General features: G+C 40.0%; 1 pseudogene; it reads left to right on the top strand.

Annotated features, from left to right (window-relative positions):
• Window positions 1–3,519: 3,519 nt before the first annotated feature.
• On the top strand, window positions 3,520–3,750 carry LOC102843676 (annotated as a pseudogene).
• Window positions 3,751–12,479: the final 8,729 nt, after the last annotated feature.

Below are 12,479 nucleotides of genomic sequence, written 5' to 3'. Positions count from 1 at the left end.
TATTGAATCCACATTTCCTATATCTTTTGGATACAGAACCCGTTTCCATAGGATTATCTATTAACCCTGGGACACTTTTTTTTAACTTACTCCATTATTTTCCACTGGTTCTATGGAGAAGGAAACTGATGTCCAGAGACTAAATATCCAAAGGCAGTAAGTTAGTGATCAAATTAAAGCAAGGAGTCAAATCTTCTAGGACCTTTGATTTTTAGAAACGTGAAAATTATGGCTTTCACTTCATATAAGCCCTTCATTTGACAAGAGGGTAATTGAAAGCCTCCAGGGACTTCCTAATGTCAGACAAGTTATTAAGCAACAACAGCAGGAATAATGAAAATGTTTGTTTAAAAATCACTGGTACTTATTTTCTAAGCCCAGGGTCTCCTATTGGTGGCCTAGTGGTGAACTGTACTGCAGTCTCGATAGCTCAAGGTTCAAATGCACCAAATGGCCTCTAGAAAACTGGGCAATCTGTTCCTGTGTGATTGACTGCCTCTGAAAACCTGCTGGAAAGTCAGCTATGAGTCAGCTCCATGCCACAGTACACAACAATACCACCAAGACAGTGCCTGCTGCCATGTCTATAAAATGTAGACAAGCATCATTTTACTGTTCTTCACATTATTGTGCTTCACAAGTATGATACTATTTCTAACTTTTAGATTTGTGGCAACAAATTGAGCATTTATACTTGCGTCATTTTCCAGTCACCCATTCTCACTCATAACTCTGTTACAGTTTGGTAAATCTCACAATATTTCAAACTTTTTTATAATGCTACTGCACACGTAGGGAGCTCTGGTGGCTTAGTGGTAAGAGGCTCCACTGCAATCCCAAAGGCATGTGGTTCGAGGCCACCAGCTGCTTTGCAGGAGAAGGATGGGCAATCTCCTCCCTGATGATTTACAGCCTCTAAAAACCTGTGGGAGGTTCAGCTATAAGTTAGTTCCAACTCAACAGCACATAATAACAACAATATAGTGTAAGTATAACTTTTATATGCACTTAAAAACAAAATATTTCACTGTGAACTCACAATATCTGTGCCTGTAATGAGTTCTTAGTGAATAGCTGACTGAATGGACAGAAAATAAATTAGATAAATGGCAGATACTGATTAGAATAATTGCATTCCTAGGGAATAAGCCATACAAATTATTTATATTCCCTGACTTAACAACGAACACAAACTAGCTCGCTCCTTGTATTAAATGCAGAGTGGACTCTTCTTTAACAATAATGACATCCATAAGCCTCTGAATAAAATGAACATGCATGCCAGACTAATTTCTGCACTCTCTCTTTTGAGGGTGTGATCCTAACAGGTGAATTGAGAGTTACTGTCTAGTAATCAGCTAGAAATAAAAATAGACACAAGTGGAGGGAAGGAAAATAAGATAGTATGTACAGAAAAGTTAAAAAACATATCTCCAACAACAAAACTTGTTGCTGTCAAGTTGAAACCAACTCATAGCTGACCTCCCAAAGGTTTTTGGAGGCTGTAAATCGCATGGGAGGAGACTGTCCCTCTTTCTCCAGCAGAGCAAGCTGGTGGCTTCGAACTGCCATAGGCTTCGCCTTCGGGTTTCAGGGCAGCTCCTCAAGGACTATTGTCACCAGAGATCCCTGAACATACAGGAGCAGGGGAAAGAGAGAAATAGTATTTCTGAGAAATAAGGTCAGTGGCTGAAAATTATTACATAAAATATGCGGAATCAACTCAAGGATAAATACTCCTTTGTCGTCTAAAGCCATACTGAATATCTAAAATGGAAAAATCTTAAAAGATACAAACCATTAAAAGAGAGGAAAATACTTGCATAAAAAGAATTAATTTTTAAAATACAAAAAAGAAGTATTCTTCCTGAAATTTACAAACAAATAAGTAAAATAAATAATGGAGTTACATAACGGAGGAGATGGGAGTTGAGAGACTCCAGGACATCTCCCAAAAAAGCTGAGAGAAGTCAACAAAGGGCAAAAGGATGGAACGTGGAATTCTATTTATATATTGTAATAAAGACAACAAGTGCAAATGTTAAACATTTGGTAACTTTCTCTTCGTGTGTTTTTTAATTGTGATTTGAGTGAAAGTTTACAACACAAATTGGTTTTCCATTCAATCATTCACACACATTTTATGACACCAATTGTATAGTCAATCGGTTTACAATATATGATGTATTATTACTTCCTGTTGTTAGTTGTCCACAAACCATTATTAGGTAGGGGTGGACAAACACAAAAAAGAATAGGTGTTATCAAGGAAAGAAAAGTAGCGTCTTTCCTCTGCCCCCTACTGCTCAACTATCCTGGGAAGGTAAAACTCAGAACACGAAACCAAGCCCATTGCTGTCAAGACAATTCTGACCCTGTAGTACAGAGTAGAACCGCCCTATAGGCAATAGTCTTCACAGAGGTAGAATACCATATCCTTCTCCTTCAGAGTGGCAGGTAGATTTGAACCATTAACCTTTTTGTCAGAAGTCAAGTGATTAGCCACTGTGCCACCAGGACTTCTCCACAAAGCACACAGGGGTACAGTAACTAAAAGGAGAGAGAGATTAGTAATGAAGTCAAGAAAAAAATGAAAAGATTGGAAGTCCTTGTCTCAGTACCCAGACATGACAACTCACCAAAAGTGCAGACTTCATAAAGGGTCATGAGCCTTCAATCCCTATTCATTTCATACAGCACCTAAGAATTCCAGTTTGGCACTTTCTGACTTTGTTTCTAGGGGCCATTGTCTAATGGATTTGCATGATTAGGATTCTGCCTTCACTCCTTTTGCTCATGGCTTTTTTAAAGCTATTGGATTTTACAGAATCAGTTTGGCAACAGAACAAAATGGTGCCTAGTCCTGCACCACCATGCTTGTGCCCACTGTTACAGACACTGTGTCAATCCACCTCATTGAAGGTCTAAGCATGACGTTCTTTCTCCAGAAACTGGTTACTTCTAATAACAGTTCTAAAGTATTTGAGATGAGGTCTCACCATTCTCATTTCAAATGAACATTCTGGCTTCCCCTCCCCGCCCCCTAGAGAGATTTTTTCATTCTTCTGGGAGTCAAGGTGTATTCGCAGCCTTCTCTTAAATGTAGCTAAATATAATCTTGGAGTCAGTTTTGAGCCTGAAACTTCCATGAGCTGTCTGTGTGCTCTTGGATAATTTCTTCCTCCTCTTTCTCTACTTGCCAAATGAGAATCTCAATACTTCAGAGGGTCGTGTTGTTGTTAGTCATCAAGTTACTCTGAGTAGAAACTGCTCCAGAGAATTTTCAAAGATTTGACTTTCAGAAGCAGAACCTCGTATTGTTCTCTCCAGAGCCTCTGGGTCGGTTTGAAATGTAAACTCTTCAGCTCACAGTTGAGTGTTTAACCATTGTGTGGCTCCAGGACTCTGATGTTTGTTGTTGTTGTTGTGTAGCATAGAGTCAGAAGCGACTCATCGACTCATCGCTGACCCTCGGGTGAGTTTTCAAGGCAGTTAATCGCTCAGGAGGCGGCCAGCAAGATGGCGCCTTCCGTGATGTTGAGCTCTTTCTCTCGGCTGTTGACCCCGGCCCGGCTCCCGAGCAGCCTTTCAGTGAGGTCCAAGTTTTACCTTCATGAACCACGAAATAGCAAACCTAATTGGGTGAAAGTTGGACTGACCTTGGGCGCTTCAGCCTTCTTGTGGGGCTATCTAATCAAACAACACAATGAAGATGTTCTAGAGTATAAACGAAGAAATGGATTGGAGTAAACTACTGAAAGATAGTTCCATACAGAGATTACATCAGTTCCTCTGGACTCGGTAACCTTGCGATTGTAAATGAGAAAGAAAAGAGTTGTATGTGGATATAGATTGTAATTTTTTGTGTTATATTGTTAAATGAACAAATAAAAATACTTCAGAAAAAAAAAAAAAAAGATTTCCCATCCTTCTTCTGTGGAGCAGCTGGTGACCTCAAACTGTGCATCTACAGAACTGCAGCACAGCGTCTTGTATCTGTAAAAGGCTTTAACTTACACCTGAGAAAGTGTCTCTTTAAATTAGAGCTATTATCATGTAATCTGAAGGCACTTGTGGGGAGCCCTGGTAGTGCAGTGGTTAAGCAGTTGACTGTTAACTGAAAGGTCAATGGTTCAAACCCACTAGCTGCTCCTCAAAAGAAAGATGTGGCAGTCTGTGTTTGTGAAGCCTTGGAAATGCTGTGGGACAATTCTGCTGTGACCTATAGAATTGAGATGAGCAGTAATCTGTGCCAATGGGGTTTTCATTTTGGAGTTGCTTGTGGTACAAATGGTTAAGTGCTCAGTTGCTAACCTAAATGGTTGATGGACTCTAGTTCAACCAGAGCTGCCTTGGAAGCCAGGCTTCGTGATCTGCTTTTGAACACTCAGCCTTTGACATGGAATGCAATTCTCTTCCGAAATACATGGAGTTGCCATGAGTAAAAGTCCACTTGACAGCAACAGGGAAGAAAATAACATGTTCAGTAATTTCTACCAGTGATAGTAACAATGATTTCTATAGATTTTTAATTTAATGAATAGTTATGAGTCCCTTTTCATGTAAAGCTAGAAGGTGCTTCATAATGTGAATCTCAATTTAACATTTATAACTGAGTGACTTAGGGTAACTTACTTAGCTTCTTACCTCCTTGTAAAACAAGATGAACAAAAGAATTCTAAAAAGAGCTCAGGCTGCATGGGTACAGCCTTATCTGACCTCTACTATTGTCACAAAGGGGACTTGTCCCCATCAACAACATCCACAATACAAAACCAATTTCCCTGGGGCCAGACATGTCTCCCGTGTTCCTATGCCTCTTCCTACTAATTCCAGCACCAATCTCACTACTCTACTGAGTCTGAAATCCATTATAATAGCTCACAGAGCACATGGATATGATTTATGAGTTTCATTAGGGAAGTCAAAAGGCTGTAGTTCCAGTTGGTAGGAGGGTATTCAGTCAGGACAGGTGCTGAAATGTGCTAGTAGGCCCCTCAGCCTTCCATCTCATGTATTTAGACTGTTACAAAGCTCTTAGTCCTGTCAATTATGGCTCGCTTTCCAGGCCCCCAGCGAGCTTGGGCATAGGCTCTTAGCTCTAGTTCCGTGGGTTAGCAGTCCCAACTTCAGCTCTGTCTTGTGTCAGGTCTCTGGTTCTCTGCTGCTGCTGCTGCTTCTATTGCGCAGGTCCCAGTCTGTGCGTTGCAGAAATCTTTGACCTTGAACAACACACATTCTACATTCTCTGCTTTTTCTTTGCTGGTGATAAGATGCCCCAAATCTGCCACTGAATCTGCACAGTTTAGTGGAGAGACTAACCAATCACCTTGTGGATAGGCTTACACATCCTATCTATCCATCCATACAGCCAAGTCAAAAAATCAATGGCTAGGAAAACCATTTTGAATAATAAACCCTTGACACCACAAGATTCTGCCTCATAGAATGAATGTGAAGATGAAATTACACTATTAAATGCTTTAAGTAAAACATTTAGAAATAAGCCTAGCACACAATTTAAATGCATGCATGTCCTTCCTTACTGAAAGTAAGGAGGACTTGTAGACCTTGCTGCAGAAGATCAAAGACTACATCCTTCAATATGGATTACACCTCAACATTGTAAAAACAGAAATTCTCACCACTGAAACAAAAGGCGACACCATGGTAGATAGGGAAGATTGACAATGTCAGTGACTTCATGGTACTTGGATCCTTAATCAACACACTTTGTACCAACAGTAAGGAGATCAGGAGATGTATTGCATTAGGAAAGTCTGCTGTCAGGGGTCTCTTGAAAACACTGGAATGGAAAGTAATGATGTCAGTTTGGGGATTAAAGTGTGCCTGCCTAAGGCCAGGATCTTTTCAATCACTTCCTATGCATCTGAGAGATGGCAAAGAATAAGAATTACAGAAGAAGAATTGATGCCTTTGAGTCACGGTATTAGAGAAGAGTAGTGAATAGCCCACGCACGGCCAAAAGAATGAACAGATATGTTTTAGAAAGGTACACCCATAGTATTGCTTGGAGGCAAAGATGACAAAAAAAATACTTTGGGCATGTTGTTAGAAAAAGCTATTTCTTGGAGAGGACATATTTGGAAAGATGGAGGGTCAGTGAAAGACAGGGAGACCCTAAGCTAGATGGATTGACACAGTGACTGCTGCAATGGGATTGAATATGTCAGAAATTATGTTACAGGGTAGGACAGGGTTCTGATCTGTTGTTCATTGGATCACTATGAGTTGTACTTAACACACTATCCCCTAACAACAACCACTTATGTGCTGTGTGAACAAACATACTAGTCTCTTGAAATTATCCAAAGTGTAGAATAACCACCTTTCCTTCTGCCCATTTTGTTACTTCATTTCCTTACTTTTCAATGCTTGTATTCACAAGTGAGCGGGACAAGGCAGAGACGAGAAAATTAAAAAAATAGTAATAATTCAACCTTTGGGTATACCTGAGCAGTCAGAGCCTGAGATATTAGAAAAAGATTCCAAAGAGCTGCTCAGTGAAAATCTTCACTGTTGTTGTTAGTGGTCTTCTAGCGATTTCCAACCCTTGCATGCAGAGAAGAACCATTTTATAAGATTTTAAAGGCTATGGCCTTCAAAAAACAAATCAGCTATCTAGGTCTGTTTTCCAAGGCACTCTGGTGAGTTTTAAAACACCAACCTTTACGGTTAGTAGCCAAGTATTTAACTATCTGCAGTACGTGGGGAACAGCAAATTTAGTGGTTTCTCTAGAGTTGGAAGTTCAATTTTACAAGTCCAGACACTTTCTTAAAAGTGTTACTTTGTAAGGAATACTTCCTTGGTGGCATAATAGTTAGCTCTCAGTTGTTAACAAAAACACTGACTGTTCAAATCCACCCACCAAATTCAAGAGAAAAAGACTTGGCAATCTGCTTTCATAAAAGATTCCAGCCTCAGCTTACTAGTCTGATAGTTTGTTATTGTTATGTATCATCGAGTGAAACCAACTCATAGCTGACCTTCCAGTGGGTTTTCTGGGACATTAAATCACTAAGAGGAGACTGCCCATCTTTCTCTTGTAGAGCAGCTGGTGGATTCGAACTACAAGGCTTTGTGCTTCTCCTTACTTCTAAGTCATCAGAGTCTGGGGGAATTCCTTAAACTATGTCCTTTCATCACCTTTCAAACCTGGAACTGAAAGCTCCCCCATGACCCAGATTCAGACCAAACAATACACAGACCTGTAATGTGATCAAATAACACCAGGCAAGAACATGCTCCTTAAAAGCATCCACTCAAGGTCAAATGGGCACCGTATGTCTAAGGATATAGCTCAGAAGACAGGTTTTGTTGTTAGGTACTGTTGAGTCCAGAAGGTACATAGGGATATGAAAGAAGAGTAAATGGTAATAGGAAACACAGCGGGAAGTGGGCAGAACACTGACATTGTGTTTATAATCAGTGTCACAAAGCACGATGTGTATGAGTTGCTGAGAGGAAAGCCAATTTGATCTGCAAACTTTTACTTAAATCACAATGAGAAGTTTTTGGTGTTTTGGGTTTGGTGTTTCATTTCGTTTTTTTAAGAACAGCCTAGAAAACTCTAAGGGGCTGTTCAACTTGTTCTGCTCAGCACGTGAGTTATGACGAATTAAAATAGACTCAGTACCTAACACCAAAAAAGGAAGGATTTCAGCTGGTCCCACCTCCCTGACCTCATCTCTCACTGCTGTCCCTCCAAAGGCTGCTGCCCCTTGTCTAGGCCCAACCTCACCCCACTTTTAAGGCTTCTTCAATAGTTGCTCTTTTGGCCTACAGTGAAATCCCCTTATCATCCAGCTCCCATTTCACTTGATGCTTTATTTCCTTTGTTTGCAAAGCCCAGAAATTCAGTAATTTCCTTAGCCTAACTGTATCCCCAGAACCTAAGATCATGCCTGTATACAATAGAAGCACAGGAAATACAGGTTGAAAGGAAAAAGAAGAAAGGGAGAACAAGAGAGCTGGGAGGTGGCAGCACGCAGGGAATATATATATATATATATATATATATATATATATATATATATATATACACACTGCTGTCTCCCAGCTCTGGTCAATGAGCCCTTTTTAGGGGAACACACGTCCTCTAAGAGCAATGGCAAGAGACCTGCTGCTTCGATGTCTGCTCTGAAATTGTGGTGTCTGCTGTTCTGCACTGAGCAGGTGGCTCACTTTCCCAAAGGGTGGCTCTCGTTCCCATCCAGGTTTCAGGCAGTGCCTGAGTCAGCTCCAGGTAAAAGCCCAGAGGTCTCGGCAGCCAGGCCAGCCGCTACTGTAGACATTGGCTCCCCAAGGGAAGAGGGAGTTTGTTTCCTTTAGTTAGTGCTGCCTTCCCCCCCCCCTTTTCTTTTGTTTCATTATGCAGTTTCAGCAATGCAGCTGAACAAGTTGTTCTAAATGTCCAAATACCTAAGTCTTTGACTCTTAAGCTGTGCTCACAACACTAATCACCTCTCTTTTTGACTCTTACTCCCCCCAGCTTTGTCTGGAAGCTCCACTGAAACCAATCATTTGCCAGCAAATTCACTGAGACGCACGCCAGTATCTTGAGCGTTAAAGTCAAACTGGACTACATGGAGTTTTCGATAATTGCATTTTTTTAGTAGATTGCCAGGTCTTTCTCCTAAGATACTTTTGGATGGACTTGAACCTTTAACCTTTTGGTTATTAGCTGAGAGCCATAACCACTTGTGTCAGATATCACTACCAACCAGAGTCCAAGACGATCTCTAAAATTGGTAGTAATGTGACTAGATAATCCAAAGTTGGAAGTTTTATGAATATATAATCTTTTCTATTATAGCTGATGTTAGATGGAACTTAGCTGAAAACAGGGAATACCAGAAGAATGTCTATCTGTGTTTCATTGATTATGCAAAGACATTTGACTGTGTGGATCATAACAAACTGTGGCTGACTCTGAGAAGAATGGGAATCCCAGAATATTTAATCATGCTAATGAGAAACCTATACTTGGACCAAGAGGCAGTCGTCAGAACAGAGCAGGGCAACACTGCATGGTTCAAAATTGAGAAGGGTGTACGCCAGGAATGTGTCCTATCTCCATACCTTTTCAACCTGTATGCAGAACAGATTATCCGTGAGGCTGGGCTCTATGATGAGAAGTGTGGCATCAGGATTGGTGGAAGATCTATCAACAATCTGTGTTATGCAGATGACACAACCCTGCTCCTGAGGATTCATGGACTTCACTCTTCCTCTGTGGACCACCTCTCCAAATGTATGCCATCCTCATCAGCTTTCTGAAGGTCTATCCTGAGCCTAGCCTGGTTGGCTTTCATATCCTGTGTCAGAGTCTCTAAGACCATTTTTAAGATCATTGATTTGCTGGAAACACTCACAGAACTCATAGATTCTGTTACATTCATAGTTACGGTATACTGCTGCTAAAAGATAAAACTTTGTAAAAGCAAAAGGTGCATAGAGCCAAGTGCAGGAGAGATCGTGTACAAGAGTCCAATTATCCTCTCTAAGTAGAGTTGTATAGACAGTGCTTAAATTCTCCGGCAACAGTATGTGACAGTCTGTCTATATGGAGTACTGCCAAACAGGGAAGCTCATTCAAACCTTAGGGTTGAAAGTTTTAATCGAGATTAGTCACATGGACATGGAAGGAGTATCTGCAAAGTTGACCTTAGTACTCAGTCTCCAGCTTCCTGAGAGGTCAAATGCATGCATTGTGGTTTAAAGTCCTATCACTAATTATAAATTATGAATGATTACATGAAAACCCAATCTGATTTGTAAACTGTGTTAATAAAAAGTGTTTTCAGTGGCCCCTGCTTTCTGGGTATCCTGTAAATGAAGAAGAGCCACAGCCACATACGGTCTATGGGAAGGACCTTCATGATAGCAAATCCTGTCTTGGGGTGGCATAAAATTGCACTTCCAAAAGATTGGAAGTTTAAAAATGTTATTGTTGGCATAGATTACTTGGCATGGTTCAAGGTCCCAGATACACGTAACATTTACCAGACAGAATATTCCTAGGGTTTAGAATTTATTCAGCAGGGGTTAGTTAAGGGACAGACCTTTCTTTGGATTCTGGAGAGTTTAGATAACCCAAGACTCACTGAGCTGATTCCCAAATCCTGGACCCTCACTCTTCTTTCAGAAAGGACTATGGCTCTGTTTAATCTTCCATATACCCCCATGACCCCAAGATCTACCACTTGATTATTTCCATTATAATAGAGTGTCCCACTCCTACTGCTTCACACAATGACAGATTTTTGGAAGTTGGCATCTAAGGCAGCAACGCCAAAGGTGGGGGCTTTGACATTTGCAATACTCCTTTGATTCCAACTCATAGTGATCCCATATTAGGCTTTTGAACACCTCATTTTCAGAAGTTGATCATCAGACATTTCTTCCAAGGCATTTCTGGGTGGATATGAATTTCTCTTGAATTATGAATTAACCTTTCAGATAGTAGCCATGTCCAATAGCATGTGTACCACCCACTGACTCTACTTGCTATGAGAAACATTATACCCAGAGACCTTATGTGGCTGTGGATTCTCTTCATTAAGAGATGATTCAAACAGCAGGGTCCCCAGAAAACATTTTTTAAAACATATGCAAGTATGGGAATGATTATATAAAACATAACACCAATGAAGAAAAGTGTGGACCACACACACAAAAAACTTACTGTGTATGTGAATGAAACACAAAGAATATGAATCATTATAGGTATACTAGTTTTTAAAAAAAATTCATACAAATGCAAGCTGAATTCATATTCTTACAAAAGAGAGAAGGCTGCTCTACCACGGGTGTCACTGAGAGAGAACAGGAAGTGGTGTGTGGATCACAGCAAGTGATGCTGTCAGAAAAAATGACAGCAAAATGACTACAAGAATTAAAACTTTTCTTTAAAACCCCAAATGACTATAAAATTAGGAGACAATGTTTCAATAAAAACTTAGGATTTTGATAAAAATATATCTATAGTTAATTATAAAAACACATTTTTCATTAGTCCAGTTTGCCTATATCAGTACCCTTACAGGGCTAAACTATGCTCATTTCTTTTTTGTTCCAGTGGCAGCTGTCATTATCACCCCGTTACAGAGATGCTCACACTCCAGGCGGGCACTGGTTTATGTTGTTGCTGGAGTGGTGTGTTCAGAGTCATTGACTTTATCAAATTTCTTGCTATTTAAGGAGTGTGGCAATTAGCATTTGTTATATCAAGAACTTTTTTTAGAACAAAGTAGCAGTTAAAAGAAAAGAAAATTTTAAAAGTGCTTCATCTCAATTTCCATTTTGTAAGTATTCACATAATTTAGAAAACTACATTTAAAGGACTACATCAGATTTTTTCTTCCGATAAAAATGTCTCGGGGCCCATCAACAAACAAATGGATAGAGAGGCTGTGATATATTCACACAATGGAAAACTATGCTGCATTAAAAAACAAGGAACTCATGCAATATTATTCAAAATGGGTGACCTTGGAGGACATTATGCTGAGTGAAATATCTCAGTCACAAAAGGACAAATACTGCATGGTGCCACTGTTGTAGAATGGGACTGATATCAGGGTTGAGGAAAGACTGAGAAAAACTGGATAAATTATGTATACTGTATTGAAACAGATGAGGGAGAGAATAATTTAAAAGCGATATATGATAGGGTATTATAGTTATCACAAGAGTCCAGAATTAAGGGTGCATAGTGGAGTGTACCTGGGGCGGTGGAAGGGGTGCAGGGGGATTGTATAACAAAGAAAGAATTTTTCTTTTACTTTTTCAAAGAGAGGAGCAAACTGGGGGCGGGGGGTGGGCAGGGAGAAAAGTGCAACAATGCATAAATGGAAATCCAAAATCTCTGTAAATGTTCATTAAAATTATTAAAATAAAAAATGTTATTGTTGTAATGTGACATCAAGTCAAGTATGACTCATAGCAACCCTATGAACAACAAACCTAAAGCCTATTCTATCCTGTGCCATCCTCACCATCTCTGACACAGTTGAGCCCATTGCTACAGTTACTATGTCAATCTATCATTTTAGGATCTTCCTTTCTTTTGCTGACCTTCTACTTTTACAAGCAAGATGTCCCTTTCCAAGAAATAGCCCCTTCGGACAACACATCCAAAATTGTGAGATAAAGCTTTGCCATCCTTGCCTCCAACCATCAATCTGCCTGTCTTTTTTCTCAAAACACATCTGCTTGTTCTTTGGAAGTCTATAGGATATTCAATACTCTTCTCCAACATCACAACTCAAAGGTGTCTTTGAGTTCTACAAAGGTTCTTCTCTGTCATCCTTATTCACTGTCCAGGTCTCATAGTGACTGAAAAGTGCCTGAATCCGGAATACGGCATCAGGAGACATATACGCAGTGATGTCATTAAGCAGTGTCTTTAAACATTTTAGCTATCCGTTTTTCTTGCAAATCTTTAAGTTGCTAT

This window comes from Elephantulus edwardii, unplaced genomic scaffold (assembly GCF_000299155.1).
Source record: "Elephantulus edwardii isolate Elephantulus edwardi_28Jun2011 unplaced genomic scaffold, EleEdw1.0 scaffold00074, whole genome shotgun sequence".
NCBI lineage: Eukaryota > Metazoa > Chordata > Mammalia > Macroscelidea > Macroscelididae > Elephantulus > Elephantulus edwardii.
This window is presented reverse-complemented; position numbering and strand designations above follow the sequence as displayed.